General features: G+C 47.1%; 1 long non-coding RNA gene across 1 annotated transcript in view; it reads left to right on the plus strand.

Annotated features, from left to right (window-relative positions):
* LOC130295307 (uncharacterized) overlaps positions 1-24558 on the plus strand; it is a 64278-nt gene that overhangs the window by 34974 nt on the left and 4746 nt on the right. The window contains exon 3 of the long non-coding RNA XR_008848765.1: positions 15984-16076. This is a non-coding gene — a long non-coding RNA (uncharacterized LOC130295307). The remainder of the gene's footprint in view (positions 1-15983; positions 16077-24558) is intronic.

A 24558-nucleotide genomic window follows, 5' to 3' on the forward strand; every position in this document is an offset into this window, starting at 1 on the left:
ATCTGAATTTTTCAGAGACCAGTTCAGTTTAAGAGGATTTGAAGGGCCTTCATATTAGAAATACCCCATAAATGATCCAATTATAAAAACTGCACCCCTAATACTATATAAAATGACATTCAGAAAGTGTGTTAACTCTTTAGGTGTTTCGCAGGAATAGCAGCAAAGTTAAGGAGAAAATTCTAAATCTTCATTTTTTTTTTTACACCCGCATGTTCTTGTAGGCCCAGTTTTTGAATTTTAACAAGGGGTAAAAGGAGATAAATCCACCCAAAATTTGTAACCCAAATACCTCATATGTGTATGTAAAAAGTTCTGCAGGCGCAGAATAGGGCTCAGAAGGGAAGGAGCGACAATGGGATTATGAAGAGTGATTCTTTCTGAAATGGTTTTTGGGGGGCATGTCACAAAAAAAAAAAAAAAAAAAACATGGCATACTATTTTGGAAACTAGACCCCTCAAGGAATGTAACAAGGGGTCCAGTGAGCCTTAACACCCCAATGGTGTTTGACGACTTTTCGTTAAAGTTGGATATGAAATAATTGTTTTTTCATAATGGTTTTTCATGCTGGTTTTCTCCAAATTTTACATTTTTTTTCCAAGGGGTAATGGGAGAAAATGCCCCCCAAAATTTGTAACCCCATTTCTCCTGAGTATGGAAATACCCCATATATGGATGTAAATTGCTCTGCTGGTGCACTACAATGCTCAGAAGAGAAGGAGCACCATTGAGCTTTTGGAGAAAGAATTTAGTTGGAATAGAAGTCGGGGGCCATGTGTGTTTACAAAGCCCCCCCATGGTGCCAGAACAGTGGAAGCCCCAATTGTGATCCCATTTTGGAAACTACACTCCTCACAGAATATAATAAGGGGTGCAGTGAGTATTTACACCCCACTGGCATATGATAGATCTTTGGAACAGTGGGCTGTGCAAATGAAAAATTAAATTTTTCATTTTCACGGACCACTGTTCCAAAAATCTGTCAGACACCTGTGGGGTGTAAATGCTCACTGTACCCCTTATTACATTACACGAGGGGTGTATTTTCCAAAATGGGGTGACATGTGGGGAAGGGGGGGGGGTCCACTGTTCTGGCACCATGGGGGCTTTGTAAACACACGTGGCCTTCAATTTCGGACAAATTCTCTCTCCTAAAGCCCAATGGCGCTCCTTCTCTTCTGAGCATTGTAGTTGTATTTATATACTCAGCAGAAATGGGGTTACAAATTTTGGGGGGCTTTCTTCCTTATTTTCCCTTGTGAAAATGAAAAATGTAGGGTAACACCAGGATTTTAGTGAAATTTTTTATTTTTTTCACATCCAACTTGTGGGGTGTTAAGGCTCCCTATAGCCCTTGTTACGTTCCGTGAGAGGTGTAGTTTCCAAAATGGGGTCACATGTGGGTATTTATTGTTTTGCATTTACGTCAGAACCGCTGTAAATCCAGCCACCCCTGTGCAAATCACCAATTTAGGCCTCAAATGTACATGGCACACTGTCACGATGCCGGCTGGCAGGAGGTGGATCCTCTGTGCCAGAGAGGGATTGGCGTGGACCGTGCTAGTGGACCGGTTCTAAGTCACTACTGGTGTTCACCAGAGCCCGCCGCAAAGCGGGATGGTCTTGCTGTGGCGGTAGTGACCAGGTCGTATCCACTAGCAACGGCTCAACCTCTCTGACTGCTGAAGATAGGCGCGGTACAAGGGAGTAGACAGAAGCAAGGTCGGACGTAGCAGAAGGTCGGGGCAGGCAGCAAGGATCGTAGTCAGGGGCAACGGCAGGAGGTCTGGAACACAGGCTAGGAACACACAAGGAAACGCTTTCACTGGCACAATGGCAACAAGATCCGGCGAGGAAGTGCAGGGGAAGTGAGGTATACATAGGGAGTGCACAGGTGAACACACTGATTAGAACCACTGCGCCAATCAGCGGCGCAGTGGCCCTTTAAATCGCAGAGACCCGGCGCGCGCGCGGGACAGGACCGACGGAGAGCGAGTCAGGTACGGGAGCCGGGGTGCGCATCGCGAGCGGGCGCCACCCGCATCGCGAATCGCATCCCGGCTGGAGGCGGTATCGCAGCGCACCGGATCAGTGGATCTGACCGGGGCGCTGCAGTAGCGAGAGTGTAGCGAGCGCTCCGGGGAGGAGCGGGGACCCGGAGCGCTCGGCGTAACAGTACCCCCCCCTTGGGTCTCCCCCTCTTCTTGGAGCCTGAGAACCTGAGGACCAGACTTTTGTCTAGGATATTGTCCTCAGGTTCCCAGGATCTCTCTTCAGGACCACAGCCTTCCCAATCGACCAAAAAAAAAAGTTTTCCCTCTGACCTTCTTGGAGGCCAGTATCTCCTTTACGGAGAAGATGTCCGAAGAGCCGGAAACAGGAGTGGGAGAAACAAGTTTGGGAGAGAAACGGTTGATGATGAGTGGTTTAAGAAGAGAAACGTGAAAGGCATTAGGAATACGAAGAGAAGGAGGAAGAAGAAGTTTGTAAGAGACAGGATTAATCTGGCACAAAATTTTGAAAGGACCAAGATAGCGTGGTCCCAATTTGTAGCTGGGAACACGGAAGCGGACATATTTAGCGGAGAGCCATACCTTGTCTCCGGGAGAAAAAATGGGGGGAGCTCTTCTTTTCTTATCAGCAAACTTCTTCATGCGTGATGAAGCCTGTAAGAGAGAATTTTAGGTCTCTTTCCATATGGTGGAAAGATCACGAGTTATTTCATCCACAGCGGGCAAACCAGAGGGCAAGGGAGTAGGGAGGGGGGGAAGAGGGTGACGGCCGTACACCACGAAAAATGGGGATTTGGAAGAAGATTCAGAGACTCTGAAGTTATACGAGAATTCGGCCCATGGTAGAAGATCTGCCCAGTCATCCTGGCGGGAGGAAACAAAATGCCGTAAATAATCACCCAGGACCTGGTTAATTCTTTCTACTTGCCCATTGGATTGAGGATGATAAGCAGAAGAAAAGTTTAATTTAATCTTGAGTTGTTTACAGAGAGCCCTCCAGAATTTTGATACGAATTGGACGCCTCTATCCAAGACGATCTGCGTGGGCAACCCGTGAAGACGAAAAATGTGTACAAAAAATTGTTTTGCCAACTGAGGCGCTGAAGGAAGACCCGGAAGAGGAATAAAATGTGCCATCTTGGAAAATCGATCAACGACCACCCAAACAACAGTGTTGCCACGGGATGGGGGTAAGTCTGTAATAAAGTCCATACCAATCAGAGACCAAGGCTGTTCGGGAACAGGCAGAGGATGAAGAAGACCAGCGGGCTTCTGGCGAGGAGTCTTATCCCGGGCACAGACAGTGCAGGCCCGCACAAAATCAACAACATCCGTCTCCAGAGTCGGCCACCAATAGAAACGAGAGATGAGTTGCACGGATTTCTTGATGCCCGCATGGCCTGCGAGATGGGAGGAGTGACCCCATTTGAGGATTCCGAGGCGTTGGCGTGGAGAGACGAAGGTCTTCCCTGGAGGAGTTTGCCTGATGGAGGCTGGAGAAGTGGAGATCAGGCAGTCAGGAGGAATGATGTGTTGCGGAGAGAGCTCTACTTCCGAGGCATCCGAGGAACGAGAGAGAGCATCGGCCCTAATGTTCTTATCGGCAGGGCGAAAGTGAATTTCAAAATTAAACCGGGCAAAGAACAGAGACCACCTGGCCTGGCGAGGATTCAGCCGTTGGGCAGACTGGAGATAGGAGAGATTCTTGTGATCGGTGTAAATGATAACTGGAAATTTTGATCCCTCCAGCAGATGCCTCCATTCCTCAAGTGCTAATTTAATGGCCAGTAGCTCTCGATCCCCGATGGAGTAGTTCCTCTCCGCCGGAGAGAAGGTCCTAGAAAAAAAACCACAGGTAACAGCATGCCCGGAAGAATTTTTTTGTAGAAGAACCGCTCCAGCTCCTACTGAGGAGGCATCAACCTCCAATAGGAAGGGTTTAGATGGGTCAGGTCTGGAGAGCACGGGAGCAGAAGAAAAGGCAGACTTGAGCCGTTTAAAGGCGTCTTCCGCTTGAGGAGGCCATGACTTAGGATTGGCATTCTTTTTGGTTAAAGCCACGATAGGAGCCACAATGGTGGAAAAATGTGGAATAAATTGTCTGTAATAATTGGCGAACCCCAAAAAACGTTGGATAGCACGGAGTCCGGAGGGGCGTGGCCAATCTAAGACGGCAGAGAGTTTGTCTGGATCCATTTGTAGTCCCTGGCCAGAGACCAAGTATCCTAGGAAAGGAAGAGATTGACATTCAAACAGACATTTCTCCATTTTGGCATATAGTTGATTGTCACGAAGTCTCTGAAGAACCATGCGGACATGCTGGCGGTGTTCTTCTAGGTTGGCAAAAAAAATCAGAATATCATCAAGATACACAACAACACAGGAATATAAGAGATCACGAAAAATTTCATTAACAAAGTCTTGGAAGACGGCAGGGGCGTTGCACAGGCCAAAGGGCATGACCAGATACTCAAAGTGTCCATCTCTAGTGTTAAATGCCGTTTTCCATTCATCCCCCTCCCTGATGCGGATGAGATTATAAGCACCTCTTAAGTCCAGTTTGGTAAAGATGTGGGCACCTTGGAGGCGATCAAAGAGTTCAGAGATAAGAGGTAGAGGGTAGCGGTTCTTTACCGTGATTTTATTAAGACCGCGGTAGTCAATGCAAGGACGTAGGGAGCCATCTTTTTTGGACACAAAGAAAAATCCAGCTCCGGCAGGAGAGGAGGATTTGCGGATAAAGCCCTTTTTTAAATTTTCCTGGATGTACTCAGACATAGCAAGAGTCTCTGGGGCGGACAGAGGATAAATTCTGCCCCGGGGTGGAGTAGTCCCCGGGAGGAGGTCAATAGGACAGTCATAAGGCCTGTGAGGAGGTAGAGTCTCAGCTTGTTTTTTGCAAAACACATCAGCAAAGTCCATATAGGCCTTAGGGAGACCGGTTACAGGGGGAACCACAGGGTCACGGCAGGGAGTACTGGGAACCGGTTTAAGGCAGTCCTTGAAACAAGAGGTACCCCAGCTCTTGATCTCCCCTGTGGACCAATCCAGGGTTGGGGAATGGTGTTGAAGCCAGGGTAGTCCAAGGAGAATTTCGGAAGTGCAATTGGGGAGGACCAAAAACTCAATTTTTTCGTGATGAGGTCCGATGCACATTAGGAGGGGCTCCGTGCGGAAACGTATGGTACAGTCCAATCTTTCATTGTTAACACAATTGATGTAGAGGGGTCTGGCGAGACTGGTCACTGGGATGTTGAACCTGTTGATGAGAGAGGCCAAAATAAAATTTCCTGCAGATCCGGAATCCAAGAAGGCCATAGTAGAGAAGGAGAAGGTAGAGGCAGATATCCACACAGGCACAGTAAGACGTGGAGAAGCAGAGTTGACATCAAGGACTGTCTCACCTTTGTGCGGAGTCAGCGTACGTCTTTCCAGGCGGGGAGGACGGATAGGACAATCCTTCAGGAAGTGTTCGGTACCGGCACAGTACAGGCAGAGATTCTCCATGCGGCGTCGTGTCCTCTCTTGAGGTGTCAGGCGAGACCGGTCAACTTGCATAGCCTCCACGGCGGGAGGCACAGGAACGGATTGCAGGGGACCAGAGGAGAGAGGAGCCGGGGAGAAAAAACGCCTCGTGCGAACAAAGTCCATATCCTGGCGGAGCTCCTGACGCCTTTCGGAAAAACGCATGTCAATGCGAGTGGCTAGATGAATGAGTTCATGTAGGTTAGCAGGGATTTCTCGTGCGGCCAGAACATCTTTAATGTTGCTGGATAGGCCTTTTTTAAAGGTCGCGCAGAGGGCCTCATTATTCCAGGATAGTTCTGAAGCAAGAGTACGGAATTGTACGGCGTACTCGCCAACGGAAGAATTACCCTGGACCAGGTTCAGCAGGGCAGTCTCAGCAGAAGAGGCTCGGGCAGGTTCCTCAAAGACACTTCGAATTTCCGAGAAGAAGGAGTGTACAGAGGCAGTGACGGGGTCATTGCGGTCCCAGAGCGGTGTGGCCCATGACAGAGCTTTTCCAGACAGAAGGCTGACTACGAAAGCCACCTTAGACCTTTCAGTAGGAAACTGGTCCGACATCATCTCCAAGTGCAGGGAACATTGTGAAAGAAAGCCACGGCAAAACTTAGAGTCCCCATCAAATTTATCCGGCAAGGATAGTCGTAGGCCTGAAGCGGCCACTCGCTGCGGAGGAGGTGCAGGAGCTGGCGGAGGAGATGATTGCTGAAGCTGTGGTAGTAGCTGCTGTAGCATCACGGTCAGTTGAGACAGCTGGTGGCCTTGTTGCGCTATCTGTTGTGACTGCTGGGCGACCACCGTGGTGAGGTCGGCGACAACTGGCAGAGGAACTTCAGCGGGATCCATGGCCGGATCTTCTGTCACGATGCCGGCTGGCAGGAGGTGGATCCTCTGTGCCAGAGAGGGATTGGCGTGGCCCGTGCTAGTGGACCGGTTCTAAGTCACTACTGGTCTTCACCAGAGCCCGCCGCAAAGCGGGATGGTCTTGCTGCGGCGGTAGTGACCAGGTCGTATCCACTAGCAACGGCTCACCTCTCTGACTGCTGAAGATAGGCGCGGTACAAGGGAGTAGACAGAAGCAAGGTCGGACGTAGCAGAAGGTCGGGGCAGGCAGCAAGGATCGTAGTCAGGGGCAACGGCAGGAGGTCTGGAACACAGGCTAGGAACACACAAGGAAACGCTTTCACTGGCACAATGGCAACAAGATCCGGCGAGGGAGTGCAGGGGAAGTGAGGTATACATAGGGAGTGCACAGGTGAACACACTGATTAGAACCACTGCGCCAATCAGCGGCGCAGTGGCCCTTTAAATCGCAGAGACCCGGCGCGCGCGCGCCCTAGGGAGTGGCGCCGCGCGCGCCGGGACAGGACCGACGGAGAGCGAGTCAGGTACGGGAGCCGGGGTGCGCATCGCGAGCGGGCGCCACCCGCATCGCGAATCGCATCCCGGCTGGAGGCGGTATCGCAGCGCACCGGGTCAGTGGATCTGACCGGGGTGCTGCAGTAGCGAGAGTGTAGCGAGCGCTCCGGGGAGGAGCGGGGACCCGGAGCGCTCGGCGTAACACACGCTCTCACTCCTGAGCCTTGTTGTGCATCCGCAGAGCACTTTGCGTCAATATATGGGGTATTTCCGTACTCAGAAATTGCGTTACAAATTTTGGGGGTCTTTTTTTTCCTTTTACTGCTTGTGAAAATGAAAAGTATGGGGCAACACCAGCATGTTAGTCTAAAAAATTTTATTTTTTTACACTAACATGCTGGTGTAGACCCCAACTTTACCTTTTCATAAGGGGTAAAAGCCCCCCAAAATTTGTAAGACAATTTCTCCCGAGTACGGAAATACCCCATATGTGGCCCTAAACTATTGCCTTGAAATAAGACAGGGCTCCACAGTGAGCACCATGCACATTTGAGGCCTAAATTGGGGATTTGCATCCGCCACCAAAATACCCTATGGCAGTGTTTCCCAATCAGGGTGTCTCCAGCTGTTGCAAAACTTCCAGCATGCCTGGACAGTCAATGGCTGTCCGGTAATACTGGGAGTTGTTGTTTTTCAACAGCTGGAGGCTCCGTTTTGGAAACAGTGCCATACCAGACATTTTTTATTTTTTTGGTGGGTTTGGACTGTGTAAGTGGTATGTGTGTATTTAGTGTTTTACTTTTTTTTGTGTAGTGTAGTGTTTTTAGGGTACATTCGCACGTCATGGGTTTACAGTGAGTTTCTCGCAAACCTGCGGCTGTTGCAAAACTACAACTCCCAGCATGCGCTGACAGACCATACATGCTAGGAGTTGTAGTTCTGCAACAGCTGGAGGCACATTGGTTGCGAAACACAAAGTTTGTGCCTCCAGCTGTTGCAAAACTAGAACTCCCAGCATGTACGGTCTCACAGTGCATGCTGGGAGTTATATTTTTGCAACAGCTTGTGACACACTGGTTGCGAAACACTGAGTTAGGACGCAAACTCTATTTCACAACCAGTGTGCCTTCAACTGTTGCAAAACTGCAACACTCAGGATGCATTGACAGCCGAAGGGTTGTAGTTTTGCAACAGCTGGAGGCACACTGCTACAACTCCCAGCATGCCCTTCAGCTGTCCGTGCATGCTGGGAGTTGTAGTTATGCAACAGCTGGATGCACACTTTTTCAGGTGTTTCATAACTACAACCCCCAGCATACACAGACTACCAAAGGGCATGCTGGGAGTTGTAGTTGGAACTCCAGCTGTTGCAAAACTATAACTACTAGAATGCCCTTTGGCTGTACATGCTGAGAGTTGTTGCTAAGCAACAGCAGGAGGTGAACAGGCCTCACCTCCTGCTGGATCCTGCCACCTGCACCGCTACTGCCACCGCTCCTGCTGCCCCGATCCCTGCTGGCCCCGATCACCGCCCCGATCGCCGCACCAATCACCTACCAGCAGGGTAGTGATTGGTCGGTCTTTCCGGACGATCAATCACATGATCGTGAGGTGGCACCGGTGCCACCTCACTCCTGCTGGGTAAGGATGAATAGGGCCCCATTCACCCTTTTTTTCCAGGTCACCGGGTCACCGGAGACCTGATTGACCCGGAATCGCCGGTCTGAATTCTCTCAGGACCCCCCAGGGGTTTGCATGGGATGCATGCTGAATGATTTCAGCAGGCATCCCGGTCCGGTCCCTGCCCGGCGAGCTCCATATCCATACAGATCCATATTGTGTTCTCTATGTAAACTGCATGGGCTGTATGCACATTTACTGCAGCGTCAACAGAGAACACCTCTGCAAAGGAATCTGCATGTTTGTCTCTGAAAAAGGGAAAGGGTTAATGGTCAGAGTCACTTGCAACTTTACCCATAAAACAAATGCTATATGGATAGGTAGGGAATCCCAAAATTCTAAAGTTCTTAAGCCCTTAAGGACACAGCCCATTATGACCTTAAGGACCAGAGCATTTTTGAACATCTGACCACTGTCACTTTAAAGCGGTACTCCGGCACTTAGACATCTTATCCCCTATCCAAAGGATAGGGGATAAGATGTCAGATCACCAGGGTCCCGCTGCTGGGGACCCCCGGGGTCGCCGCTGAGGCACTGCGCTATCATTACTGCACAGAGAGAGTTCGCTCTGCGCGTAATGACGGGCAATACAGGGGCCGATGCCCCTGGTGACGTCACGGCCCGCCCCCTCAATACAAGTCTATGGGAAGGTGCGTGTTGGTCATCACGCCCCCTGCGATATTAAGAGGGGGGGGGGCGTGATGTCATGAGGGGCGGAGCCATGACGTCACGCTGCTCCGGCCCCTGTATTGCCCGTCATTACGCACACAGAGCGAACTTGCTCTGTGCAGTAATGATAGTGGGGTGCTGCAGCAGCGATCCTGGGGGTCCACAGCAGCGGGACCCTGGCAAGCTGACATCTTATCCCCTATCCTTTGGATAGGGGATAAGATGTCTAGGGGCGGAGTACCCCTTTAAGCATTAAAAACTCTGGGATGCTTTTACTTATGAATTTGATTCAGAGACTGTTTTTTCGTGATATATTCTACTTTATCATAGTGGTAAATTTTCGTTGATACTTGCATCCTTTCTTGGTGAAAAATGTGAAAATTTAGCATTTTTCTAAATTTGAAGCTCTCTGCTTGTAAGAAAAATAGACATTCCAAATAAATTATATATTGATTCACATATACAATATGTCTACTTTATGATTGCATCATAAAATTGACATGTTTTTACTTTTGGAAGACATCAGAGGGCTTCAAAGTTCAGCAGCAATTTTCCAATTTTTCACAAAATTTTGAAAATCTGAATTTTTCAGAGACCAGTTCAGTTTAAGTGGATTTGAAGGGCCTTCATATTAGAAATACCCCATAAATGATCCAATTCTAAAAACTGCACCCCTAATACTATATAAAATGACATTCAGAAATTGTGTTAACTCTTTAGGTGTTTCGCAGGAATAGCAGCAAAGTTAAGGAGAAAATTCTAAATCTCCATTTTTTTTTACACTCGCATGTTCTTGTAGACCCAGTTTTTGAATTTTAACAAGGGGTAAAAGGAGATAAATCCACCCAAAATTTGTAACCCAAATACCTCATATGTGTATGTAAAAAGTTCTGCAGGCGCAGAATAGGGCTCAGAAGGGAAGGAGCGACAATGGGATTATGAAGAGTGATTCTTTCTGAAATGGTTTTTGGGGGGCATGTCACAAAAAAAAAAAAAAAAAACAACATGGCATACTATTTTGGAAACTAGACCCCTCAAGGAATGTAACAAGGTGTCCAGTGAGCCTTAACACCCCAATGGTGTTTGACGACTTTTCGTTAAAGTTGGATATGAAATATTTTTTTATTTTTCATAATGGTTTTTCATGCTGGTTTTTCTCCAAATTTTACATTTTTTTCCAAAGGGTAATGGGAGAAAATGCCCCCCAAAATTTGTAACCCCATTTCTCCTGAGTATGCAAATACCCCATATATGGATGTAAATTGCTCTGCTGGTGCACTACAATGCTCAGAAGAGAAGGAGCGCCATTGAGCTTTTGGAGAAAGAATTTGGTTGGAATAGAAGTCGGGGCCATGTAAGTTTACAAAGCCCCCCCATGGTGCCAGAACAGTGGATCCCCCAATTGTGACCCCATTTTGGAAACTACACTCCTCACAGAACATAATAAGGGGTGCAGTGAGCATTTACACCCCACTGGCATTTGACAGATCTTTGGAACAGTGGGCTGTGCAAATGAAAAATTTATTTTTTCATTTTCAAGGACCGCTGTTCCAAAAATCTGTCAGACACCTGTGGGGCGTAAATGCTCACTGCACCCCTTATTACATTACGTGAGGGGTGTAATTTCCAAAATGGGGTCACATGGGGGGGGGTCCACTGTTCTGGCACCATGGAGGCTTTGTAAACACACATGGCCTTCAATTTCGGACACATTCTCTCTACTAAAGCCCAATGGCGCCCCTTCTCTTCTGAGGGGGGGGGGCTTTCTTCCTTATTTTCCTGAAAATGAAAAATGTAGGGTAACACCAGGATGTTAGTGAAATTTTTAATTTTTTTTCACATCCAACTTGTGAGGTGTTAAGGCTCCCTATAGCCCTTGTTACATTCCGTGAGGGCTGTAGTTTCCAAAATGGGGTCACATGTGGGTATTTATTGTTTTGCGTTTATGTCAGAACCGCTGTAAAACCAGCCACCCCTGTGCAAATCACCAATTTAGGCCTCAAATGTACATGGCACGCTCTCACTCCTGAGCCTTGTTGTGCATCCGCAGAGCACTTTGCATCAACATATGGGGTATTTCCGTACTAAGAAATTGCGTTACAAATTTTGGGTGTCTTTTTTTCCTTTTACTGCTTGTGAAAATGAAAAGTATGGGGCAACACCAGCATGTTAGTCTAAAAAATTAAATTTTTTTACACTAACATGCTGGTGTAGACCCCAACTTTACCTTTTCATAAGGGGTAAAAGCCCCCCCAAATTTGTAAGACAATTTCTCCTGAGTACGGAAATACCCCATATGTGGCCCTAAACTATTGCCTTGAAATAAGACAGGGCTCCACAGTGAGCACCATGCACATTTGAGGCCTAAATTGGGGATTTGCATCCGCCACCAAAATACCCTACGGCAGTGTTTCCCAATCAGGGTGTCTCCAGCTGTTGCAAAACTCCCAGCATGCCTGGACAGTCAATGGCTGTCCCGTAATACTGGGAGGTGTTGTTTTTCAACAGCTGGAGGCTCTGTTTTGGATACAGTGCCATACCAGACATTTTTTTTTTTTGGTGGATTTGGACTGTGTAAGTGGTATGTGTGTATTTAGTGTTTTACTTTTTTTTTTTTGTGTAGTGTAATGTTTTTAGGGTACATTCACACGGCATGGGTTTACAGTGAGTTTCTCGCAAACCTGCGGCTGTTGCAAAACTACAACTCCCAGCATGCGCTGACAGACCATGCATGCTAGGAGTTGTAGTTCTGCAACAGCTGGAGGCACATTGGTTGCGAAACACAGAGTTTGTGCCTCCAGCTGTTTCAAAACTAGAACTCCCAGCATGTACGGTCTCACAGTTCATGCTTGGAGTTGTATTTTTGCAACAACTTGTCACACACTGGTTGTGAAACACTGAGTTAGGACACAAACTCTGTTTCACAACCAGTGTGCCTTCAGCTGTTGCAGAACTGCAACACTCAGGATGCATTGACAGCCGAAGGGTTGTAGTTTTGCAACAGCTGGAGGCACACTGCTACAACTCCCAGCATGCCCTTCAGCTGTCCGTGCATGCTGGGAGTTGTAGTTATGCAACAGTTGGATGCACACTTTTTCAGGTGTTGCATAACTACAACCCCCAGCATGCACAGAATACCAAAGGGCATGCTGGGAGTTGTAGTTGGAACTCCAGCTGTTGCAAAACTACAACTACCAGACTGCCCTTTGGCTGTGCATGCTGAGAGTTGTTGCTAAGCAACAGCAGGAGGTGAACAGGCCTCACCTCCTGCTGTATCCTGCCGCCTCCACCGCTACTTCCACCGCTTCTGCTGCTCTGTCTGCCTCCTCCACTCCTGAGGGGGCTCCGCCGGGCCAGGCACAGGTAAGAGATCCCTGCTGGCCCCGATCACCGCCCCGATCGCCGCACCATTCACCTCCCAGCAGGGTAGTGATTGGTCGGTCGTTCCGGACGATCAATCACATGATCGTGAGGTGGCACTGGTGCCACCTCACTCCTGCTGGGTAAGGGTGAATAGGGCCCCATTCACCCTTCTTTTCCAGGTGACCGGGTCACCGGAGACCTGACTGACCCGGAATCGCAGGTCTGAATTCTCTCAGGACCCCCCCCCAGGAGTTTGCACGGAATGCCTGCTGAATGATTTCAGCAGGCATCCCGGTCCGGTCCCTGCCCGGCGAGCTGTGGGGACCGGAATTCCCCTTGGGCGTACAGGTACGCCCTGGGTTCTTAAGTACCAGGGATCCAGGGCATACCTGTATGCCCTGTGTCGTTAAGTGTTTTTAAAAAATGCTTTCTGGTGGAGTACCCCTTTAATCAACTGATGCCAGAAAGTTAAACGGATTTGTAAATTACTTCTATTTAAAAATCTTAACCCTTCCAGTACTTATCAGCTGCTGTATTCTACAGAGGAAGTTCTTTTCTTTTTGAACTTCCCTTTTGTCTGACCACAAGTGCTCTCTGCTGACACCTCTGTCCGTGTCAGGAACTGACCAGAGCAGGATAGGTTTGCTTTGGGGATTTCCTCCTACTCTGGACAGTTCCTAAAATGGACAGAGGTGTAAGCAGAGAGCACTTGTGGTCAGACAGAAAGGAAGTTCAAAAAGGAAAGAACTTCCTCTGTAGTATACAGCAGCTGATAAGTACTGGAAGGGTTAAGATTTTTAAATAGATGTAATTTACAAATCTGTTTAACTTTCTGGCACCAGCTGATTTAAAAAAATGTTTTCCAGTGGAGTACCCCTTTAAAGGTGTACTCCGCCTGAAAACATCTTATCCCATATTCAAAGGATACGTAGCCGTCATGCCTCCTCCCATAAACATGAATGGAGGTGGTGTGGCGCCTGTGTTTGTGGACAGACACATAACAGAAAGGCGGCTGTGGAGTTCGCTCCGTGCAACGGATGACTGAGGTGCCACAGCGGAGATTCCGAGGTCCCCAGTGGCGGGACCCCTGCGATTAGACATCTTATTTTCTATCATTTGGATAGGGGATAAGATGTTCCCGGCAGAGTACCCCTTTAAAGCTGCCAATTATAGAATGACAGCAGTTTCTTGCGCTCTATAGTTGGTTAGTGACACTCAAATGAAATACTGTAAATAAAATTTACAGTGTCTATATAGAGTGGATAGGCTCAGTGTCAGGTGGCTGACATAAAGCATATCTCCTATATTACTATATTGTTATAAAGGGAATTTTTTTCATATATAGTGAAAGTGTGATTTATATCTGATGTCCAGCAGTTCCAGCTACTACCCATTAGAGTTTTCGGGTGGCTACAGGTCACTATATGTGTAATGTATACTCAAGTAGAAAACAGACATGGTGCACATCTACAATCTTGCACAATGATCCAATTGCTTCTCAGCATAATATCAAAAACTAACAGGTTGTTAGTATATACGTTTTGATCAAAAAGTACAAAGCGCACTCACCACGTCAAGGCCACCTATTTAGAGTGGGTCCCTAACGTCCCTAGCATAAAATGGTGTAGCACTGGGCGGCGACCACCACCGCCGCGACACCAGTGCCCACAGGGGGAACGACCCCCTGGCAGAGCGGCCCCAACGCCACTCAAACCAGTCCATGGGTCGCACCTTCCCGCAGACACGGCGCCACGGCAGCAACGGACGCCGCACAGCACCACACCAGTGTGAACAGGATGTTATAGCTCACTTACCATGCTCTCCCAGTCAAACTGGGAGGCTGCCAGGAAAGAAAAGGCCTATGTGTAGCTAACTACTACTTATATAGGGTTGGGCTGAGGGGGTGGGGAAGAGTGCAGACAACATGTTCAAAAATTTTTTTTAAAAAGAGGGGATAGAAAACACAATATGTACTCAAGTAGAAAACAGACATGGTGCACATCTACAATCTTGCACAATGATCCAATTGCTTCTCAGCATAATTTCAAAAACTAACAGGTTGTTAGTATACATTTTGATCAAAAAGTACAAGCCCACTCGCCACGTCAAGGCCACCTATTTAGAGTGGGTCCCTAACGTCCCTAGCATAAAATGGCGTAGCACTGGGCGGCGACCACCACCGCCGCGACACCAGTGCCCACAGGGGGAACGACCCCCTGGCAGAGCGGCCCCAAGGCCACTCAAACCAGTCTATGGGTCGCACCTCCCCACAGACACGGCGCCACGGCAGCAACGGACGCCGCACAGCACCCCACCAGTGTGAACAGGATGTTACAGCTCACTTACCATGCTCTCCCAGTCAAACTGGGAGGCTGCCAGGAAACAAAAAGGCCTATGTGTAGCTAACTACTACTTATATAGGGTTGGGCTGAGGGGGTGGGGAAGAGTGGCATTGGGGCCGCTCTGCCAGTGGATCGTTCTCCCTTCCCCCGTGGGCACTGGTGCTGCGGCGGTGGTGGTCGCCGCCCGGTGCTACGCCATTTTATGCTAGGGACGTTAGGGACCCACTCTAAATAGGTGGCCTTGACGTGGCGAGTGGGCTTGTACTTTTTGATCAAAAATGTATACTAACAACCTGTTAGTTTTTGATATTATGATGAGAAGCAATTAGGCATGGTGCACATCTACAATCTTGTATAATGATCTGTTTTTTCTACCTGAATTCACATATGTGTAATGTATATCAGGTGCTTGAGAAGTTAACAAAGTATGTCTTTGCATTATACTTTATGTCATGCATACATTGAAGTAACCACAGTGCAAAGGGTTAATGTCTTAACATGCATTGCATTTCACTGCATGTCTGAATAGTTGAACATGAAGTCACATGAAGTTCCCTAGCCAATGTTCGCATTAGCCAGTCCCAAGTCCATCCCTCCTTTCCTGGGCAATGAGGTGGACCTAAACCAGTTGTACAGTAATCAGGGACTGGCTTATGTTTTTTTTTTTTTTTTACTTAAGCTTTAGTCAGTACCACATCCCATGTACCTAACAGTTGCTGTCCTTGCGTGTATTCCAAGTCCAGTTGCAAGTATACCTCTGTGGATACATTGGGGGAGATTCATCAAAAACTGTGTAGAGGAAAAGTGGAGCATTTGCCCATAGCAACCAATCACATCGCTTCTTTCATTTTTTAAAAGACTTTATAAAAATAACAGAAGCAATCTGATTGGTTTCTATGGGCAACTGCTCCACTCTTCCTCTACACAGTTTTTGATAAATCTCCCCCATTTTCTTAGCCTCAAGGGCAGAGAATTTTCCAGAAAGGATAGTGCGGAACAAGGACTTTTCTGAATTTCCCTGATCTATTTCAGGCCTATTGTTGGTGCCAGCCTGTCTGCCAAGTCAAGAGGACTTCCCTGAATGTGTCTTTCACAGTGTCACCTCACAGATTGCTACAAAAAAAAGTAAGTAAATTAGTTTAATATTCCCCCTTACACCACGGTTTACCACCTGCGAAGATCCTTGTCCAGTAGTTTCAGTAATTTGGACTTGAGAACCGCTAGAAAACTGTAACCCTACACATATCGGTAGTAGTCATTTTCATGTACACGTGCTAGTGTACCACAAGACTTCTAATATTCAGCTAAGCAGCTAACAAAGCATTATTTCAAGGGACAGTGATCAAGTCTGCATTCTACTGATTCCTATTCTGTACTATTCAAAGCTGAGACTGTATTTTTCTGGAGTTCAGTAAAGTTTACAAGTTGTTCCATGGAATCCTAGCATCAGAGGTCTAATTCCTTGGCTTTTCATGGGTAAATAGCTTCATTTTAAAGGGGTACTCCATCCCTAGACATCTTATCCCCTATCCAAAGGATAGTGTAGTATGGGGTGTGAGATGCAGGGCCGATGTTGTTACCCTAGGGGCAGTGTTAGGTACCGACCTAGGGACAGGGAGCACGAGCCCTAAACTGACCCTAAAACTGCTCTCCTTGCCCACTCACCCTAAATGGTGAGTCGACAACTGGGCGCCGTCCCTCCCTGAACTAAAGTGCTGGGGCCTAATTAAAAACGCATACTAATAAATAGTCGATCACCAACCAGAAAACTAACAGGAACATACAACTCAACGATATATAAGTTTAGAGGACACAGATCAGTGAGCAGCACAGAAGACACCAACAGAGGACACTAAAGATCATTGGACATGAACAGGGGGCACAGTGGCCGTGAACAAAGGACTCTATAGATCTGTGGTCATGAACAGAGGTCATTATAGATAAGTAGACATGTACAAAATTCAAGAGATCAGAATACAAGAACTAATAAACATAAAGTTCAAAACACTAGACAGGAAAACGGATAAGTCAACAGTTTTCAGGAACAGACAGGAATATAGCATATTCCCCCAGAACGTCCAATAGACTCCAAGTCCATGGACCAGAATCAGGGATATATCGCTAACCAGGAATTATCGCATTCCCCCAGATAACCTCCAGTAGAAACAGGAATGTCTTGTTACTAGAACGCAATCTCCCAGAGTCCACCTTGGAGCACGGAGATATCTTGTACTAATTCTCAATTCCCCAGATTCCCCATGGACAGGTAACTGGGATATCTAGATACACAGGATATAATTATAGAACACTGTTCACACTGAACACAAGACAGGAATACGGATGAGTCTAAGCAGACTCCACAGGATATATAAATACAACACTGTCACACAGAACACAAGACAGGAAGCTTCAATCCCTCAGAAACGTCCAATAGACTCCAAGTCCCCATGGACCAGAAACAGGGATGCCAGATAGGACACTGTTCACACTGAACAGGTACAAGTACTAAGGACAAAGAACAGATCAACCAAACAGGATATAAATATAGGACGCTGTTCACACTGGGACACAGAACCAGGATACCAAACAGGGATAACATACAGAGCATACTCAGACATAGTGTGAACAGACACATAACAGAAAGGATAATAAATCCTAAAACCAACTATACAAACAACAGCTAAAAATCTACTAAGAGCATGGCACAATAACATGGCTAAAACCAGAAAATACAAAAGGTGCATGCTAAAACAGATATAGAAGATAAAAGCACAAACAAACAGAGTTTCACCCTGCCTGCATTAGCCGCATGTCCAACATATTAGCAAGTAAGGGTATAATGAAGTTAAGATGTCAATCACCAGCAACCAGAGACTAGCCGGGGCTGACAATAAATAGACACACCCTAGCAGCTATTGGCTAACAGAGGCCAGGGCTGAAAAGGCCAGAAACATTTAACCGTTCCCTAGCCAGGAAACCTAAGACTGTTCACACACACCCAATGCAATAGCTGTTTGTGTGAACACAGACCAATACATACATGACAGGCAGATGGCATTAACCCCCTGTATTCATGATGCCAGGGCGTGGATTATCCTCAATTCCCCCCGAAGGTATACCGCTGGATCCTGGGCTAGGCATGGGGGCAATAATGACTCAGACGCCAAGTTACGGACAATGGTAGCTTTACTGAGTGACAGATGGTACAGTCTATACAGTGTAGCCGGGCCCACGGAGGTGACCAGTGACTTCAGAGACCTTAAGGGCTTGTTAGGACTTGCAGTGGTTTTGGACAATTTAGTGCAGGCCACGCTGACTTGACAATAGATGACAGTGACTGACTTGACTGGAATGGAGACAGACTAAGCTGGGACTTTAGCTTACTTGTAGACTTGTGGCTGCAGACTTGACTTGAGGCTCCTATGACTCCAGACTCTTAGGCTCGACTGCACCTCAGCAAAGACTCAGGAACCAAGAGAGAGAAGAGACTTCTCCCAGGGCTTTTATGGGGGAGACTCTGGTAGGGTCCCATTGGTCACCCTTAACCCCTTAAGGACACATGACGTTCTCATACGTCTCCATTTCAGAGTCCTTAAGGACACATGACGTATGAGAACGTCATGTGTTTTACCGGCCCCCCGCAACCATCTGGAGCGGAGCCGGTCCCCGATGCCTGCTGAAATCGTTCAGCAGGCATCGGGGCATATCGCCCAGGGGGGTCATTATGACCCCCCATGTCGGCGATGGCCGCAGATCGCTGGACAATTCAGTCCAGCGATCTGCGGCGGATTCCGGGTCAATCGGGTCTCCAGTGACCCGGTGACCCGGAATTATTGGCTGATCGGGGCCGTCAGAGACGGCCCCGAACAGCCAGAGCCAGCAGGGGTGAGGTGGCACTGGTGCCACCTCACGATCGCCCTGATTCGTCGGCCGGATTACCGGCCGACCAATCAGGGCGCCTGCTGCGGGTGTCACTCCCGCAACCCGCTCCGCCCCTCTTCCGGAGGACGTGAGCGGGTGCGGGACGTGCACCCCGGGTGCTGGGGACCCCGATCCCCGGCGCCCCTGTTAGGATCGGGGCCCCAGGAGCAGCGGCGGCGGCGGAGACGACGAGGGACTGACCTGTGCGGCGAGGATCGTTGGAGGTGAGTGACAGCCTCCTGCTGTTGCTTAGCAACAGCTCCCAGCATGCAAAAAGGGCATGCTGGGAGCTGTAGTTATGCAACAGCAGGAGGCAGACCACCACAACTCCCAGCATGCCCTTATGGGCATGCTGGGACTTGTAGTTTTGCAACAGCTGGAGGCACATTCTTTCTATGGAAAAGTGTACCTTCAGCTGTTGTGTAACTACAACTCCCAGCTTGCACAATCAGCTAAAGTGCATGCTGGGAGTTGTAGTGGTGCATCTGGTGGTTGCATAACTACAACTCCCAGCATGCCCGTTGGCTGTCGGTGACTGCTGAGAGTTGTAGTTTTGCAACAGCTGAAGGCACACTGAGTTAAGTAGCAAACCAGTGTGTCTCCAGCTGTTGCATAACTACAATCCCCAGCATCCCCAGCCAAAGTAGTATGCCTCCAGCTGTTGCATAACTACAACACCCAGCATGCCCTTCCGCTGTCCGTACATGCTGGGGGTTGTAGCTTTTGCAACAGCTGAAGGCACACTGGTTGCAAAACACTGAGTTTGTTACCAAACTCGGTGTTTCACAACCAGTGTGCCTCCAGCTGTTGCAAAACTACAACTCCCAGCATGCACTGATAGACCGTACATGCTGGGAGTTGTAGTTTTGCAACAGCTGGATGTTCCCCCCCCCCCCCAATGTGAACGTACAGGGTACACTCACATGGGCGGAGGATTACAGTAAGTATCCGGCTGCAAGTTTGAGGTGCGGCAAAATTTCTGCCGCAGCTCAAACTGCCAGCGAGAAACTACTGTGAACCCCCCGCCCGTGCGACTGTACCCTAAAACACTACACTACACTAACACACAATAAAATAAAAAGTAAAAAACACTACATATACACATACCCCTACACAGCCCCCCTCCCCTCCCCAATAAAAATGAAAAACGTCTGGTACGCCACTGTTTCCAAAACGGAGCCTCCAGCGGTTGCAAAACTACAACTCCCAGCATGCACTGATAGACCGTACATGCTGGGAGTTGTAGTTTTGCAACAGCTGGATTCCCCCCCCCCCCCCCCCCCCCAATGTGAACGTACAGGGTACACTCACATGGGCGGAGGATAACAGTAAGTATCCGGCTGCAAGTTTGAGCTGCGTCAAATTTTCGGCCGTAGCTCAAACTGCCAGCGAGAAACTACTGTGAACCCCCGCCCGTGCGACTGTACCCTAAAAACACTACACTACACTAACACAAAATAAAATAAAAAGTAAAAAACACTACATATACACATACCCCTATACAACCCCCCTCCCCAATAAAAATGAAAAACGTCTGGTACGCCACTGTTTCCAAAACGGAGCCTCCAGCTGTTGCAAAACAACTACTCCCAGTATTGCCAGATAGCCGTTGACTGTCCAGGCATGCTGGGAGTTTTACAACAGCTGGAGGCACCCTGTTTGGGAATCACTGGCGTAGAATACCCCTATGTCCACCCCTATGCAAGTCCCTAATTTAGGCCTCAAATGCGCATGGCGCTCTCACTTTGGAGCCCTGTCGTATTTCAAGGCAACAGTTTAGGGCCACATATGGGGTATCGCCGTACTCGGGAGAAATTGGGCTTCAAATTTTGGGGGGTATTTTCTGCTATTACCCTTTTAAAAAATGTAAAATTTTTGGGAAAACAAGCATTTTAGGTAAAAAAAATATATATTTTTTTACATATGCAAAAGTCGTTAAACACCTGTAGGGTATTAAGGTTCAAATTACCCCTTGTTACGTTCCCCGAGGGGTCTAGTTTCCAAAATGGTATGCCATGTGTTTTTTTTTTGCTGTCCTGGCACCATAGGGGCTTCCTAAATGCGGCATGCCCCCAGAGCAAAATTCGCTTTCAAAAAGCCAAATGTGACTCCTTCTCTTCTGAGACCTGTAGTGCGCCAGCAGATCACTTTTCACACCCATATGGGGTGTTTTCTGAATCGGGAGAAATTGGGCTTCAAATTTTGGGGGGTATTTTCTGCTATTACCCTTTTTAAAAATGTAAAATTTTTGGGAAACCAAGCATTTTAGGTAAAAAAAATATATATTTTTTTTACATATGCAAAAGTCGTGAATCACCTGTAGGGTATTAAGGTTCACATTACCCCTTGTTACGTTCCCTGAGGGGTCTAGTTTCCAAAATGGTATGCCATGTGTTTTTTTTTGCTGTCCTGGCACCATAGGGGCTTCCTAAATGCGGCATGCCCCCCAAAAACCATTTGTCGCTCCTTCCCTTCTGAGCCCTCTACTGCGCCCGCCGAACAATTAACATAGACATATGAGGTATGTGCTTACTCGAGAGAAATTGGGTTTCAAATACAAGTAAACATTTTCTCCTTTTTATCCCTTGCAAAAATTCTACAAGAACATGCGAGTGTAAAAAATGAAGATTTTGAATTTTCTCCTTCACTTTGCTGCTATTCCTGTGAATCACCCAAAGGGTTAATACACTTACTGAATGTTTTTTTGAATACTTTAGGGGGTGTAGTTTTTATAATGGGGTCTTTTATGGGGTATTTTTAATATGAAGACCCTTCAAATCCACTTCAAAACTGAACTGGTCCCTGAAAAATAGTGAGTTTGAAAATTTTGTGAAAAATTTCAAAATTGCTGCTGATCTTTGAAGCCCTATGGTGTCTTCCAAAAGTAAAAACTCATAAATTTTATGATGCAAACATAAAGTAGACATATTGTATATGTGAACCCCAAAAAATATATTTTGAATATCCATTTTCCTTACAAGCAGAGAGCTTCAAAGTTAGAAAAATGCAAAATTTTCATTTTTTTCATCAAATTTTGGGATTTTTCACCAAGAAAGGATGCAAGTTACCAAAAAATTTTACCACTAAGTTAAAGTAGAATATGTCACGAAAAAACAATCTCGGAATCAGAATGATAACTAAAAGCATTCCAGAGTTATTAATGTTTAAAGTGACAGTGGTCAGAATTGCAAAAAACGCTCCGGTCCTTAAGGTATAAAATGGCCTGGTCCTTAAGGGGTTAAGTCACCTGGTCACTGATACCTCCTGGGTAACAATCACATGACAACTAGTGATCAAATGTTAACCTTTCTTAAAGATACAACATTCTTATATACATAACATAGGGGATAATATACAATTATAGTAGAACAGATGCAGGGGGGGCCCGGGGGACACTGCAGGGCAGCAAGGGTACGGGGTAACAACTCCCGTAATGGGCCACCATAATAGGGGATAAGATGTCTGATTGCGGGGGGTCCCGCCGCTGGGGACCCCCACGATCTCCCTGCTCCACCCGGCATTCGTTTAGAGCGTCGGGTACAGCGCCGGAGGCTTGTGACATCATGGTCATGCACCGCTCGTGACATCACGGCCAAATCCCCCTCAATGCAATTTTAGGGGAGGGGGCGTGACAGCTGTGACGTCACGAGTGGGGTGTGACCGTGACGTCACAAGCCACCGCCTCGCATCGCCAATCATCCAGCACGAATTGAAATTCGCTCTGTGCACCGGGTGTCTGGGCTGCTGCAGCCGAGATTGCTGGGGTCCCCAGTGGCACGACCCCTGCGATCAGGCATCTTATCCCTTATCCTTTGGATTACCCCTTTAAAAAGGTGTTTGTCGGTCCAGAGGAACATCAGGTTAGCACCGCTCCACTATGTGACATATTCACCAGGGACTACTACCCTCATCATAGTTCACACCACATATGCCACTATTACCGCTATATTTTCCCAAAGCACTCCCAAAGCACTGTTAATATAAGTATAAACCCCTTCAATGGTGTGGTAGTTTACAAGATGGTCCTTTGTAAGTTGTGACATTGTTGGGGTCATCCTGGTACCCAGGGAACATACCCCAGGAGACCATCATCCCCGACCCCTCGCCCCGCCCAAAACACAACTCTGACAATTGGAGGAGGATAGGGAAGGTAGGATAAGGGCAATCTAATATCCATCAGCTCCCAGAGCTATTTTCTATTGTACTTACGAACGTCACAGCTGCAAATTGCTCCTTGTGATGTTTTCTTCCTTTTTTTTCTAAGAATAAACAGGGACATTGAGACGACACAGATCTCATCAAATGACTAATAAAATATTAATATAGATAATAACATGGATGGAAATCTGAATGAAAAAAAAAAAAAACATAACCTCATAGATTCTTCCCCGCAGAGTAAAAGCCAACGAGACGATCTCATTACCCCCCATCAGCAGTCATATTAACAGCTTTAATCCTGGAGGGCAGTAAGAAATGCTAATAGTGCCGTCTATATAGTCTAATTTCCGCACGGGACAATTTTGTGGTTACGTGATTAGATATAAATCGGAGAATATACAGCTGCCTCTCCGCCAGATGCTGAATAGCAAATGTCTCATCTCCAAATACAACAAATTGGTATCGCCGGTGATACATTTATTTTAAAAAAAATTGTTAAACACTTGGAAAATTGGTGCTTCAGTCTGTTCATTGTGTTCCTTGTTTTATCTTTCACAGTCAAAGGCCAAGATTTATCAATCTACGTGAGAGAAAAAAATAGAGGGATTTTTCCACAGCAACCAATCACAGCTCAGGTAATGAGCTCTGGTAAAGTGAAACCTGAGCTGTGATTGGTTGTTGTGGAAAAATCACTCTATTTTTTTCTCTCACACAGATTGATAAATCTGGGCCAAATTCTTTATTGATTTTTTTTGACTGGGTGACTAAAATAATAGATGGCGGAGGGGCAGTAGAAATCGCATATCTAGATTTTAGACACTTTTGACACTGTCCCCCATAGAAGACTTATCAATAAACTACAGTCATTGAGCTTGGACTCCCATATTGTTGAGTGGATTAGGCAGTGGCTGAGTGACAGACAACGGAGGGTTGTAGTCAATGGAGAATATTCAGAGCAAGGTCTTGTTACCAGTGGGGACCTCAGGGATCTGTACTGGGACCAATATTGTTTAATATCTTCATTAATGATACCACAAAAGGTCTCGATGGTAAGGTATGTCTTTTTGCTGATGACACAAAGATATGTAACAGGGTTGATGTTCCTGGAGGGATACGCCAAATCAAATGGAAAAGGAGATGGGTAAGCTAGAAGAATGGTCAGAACTCTGGAAACCCTCGGGCAGAATATAGAATATTTGACACAGTCCTGACCTCAGTATCTGAGGAAAGGGATTTAGGGGAAATTATTTCAGAAGACTTAAAGGTAGGAAGACAATGTCATAGAGCAGCAGGAAATGCTAGCAGAATGATAGGTAGAGGTATAAGCAGTAGAAAGAGAGAAGTGCTCATGGGTGTATAGGGAGAGGTATAAGCAGTAGAAAGAGAAGTACTCATGCAGCTGTACAGAACACTGGTGAGACCTCACTTGGAGTATTGTGCGCAATACTGGAGGCCGTATCTCCAGAAGGATATAGATATGTGGTAGCACTTGGGGGGTGTATGGTAGTTGGGGTGTTGTTTTGGTAGG

Source organism: Hyla sarda, chromosome 1, assembly GCF_029499605.1.
Source record: "Hyla sarda isolate aHylSar1 chromosome 1, aHylSar1.hap1, whole genome shotgun sequence".
Taxonomy (NCBI): Eukaryota; Metazoa; Chordata; class Amphibia; order Anura; family Hylidae; genus Hyla; species Hyla sarda.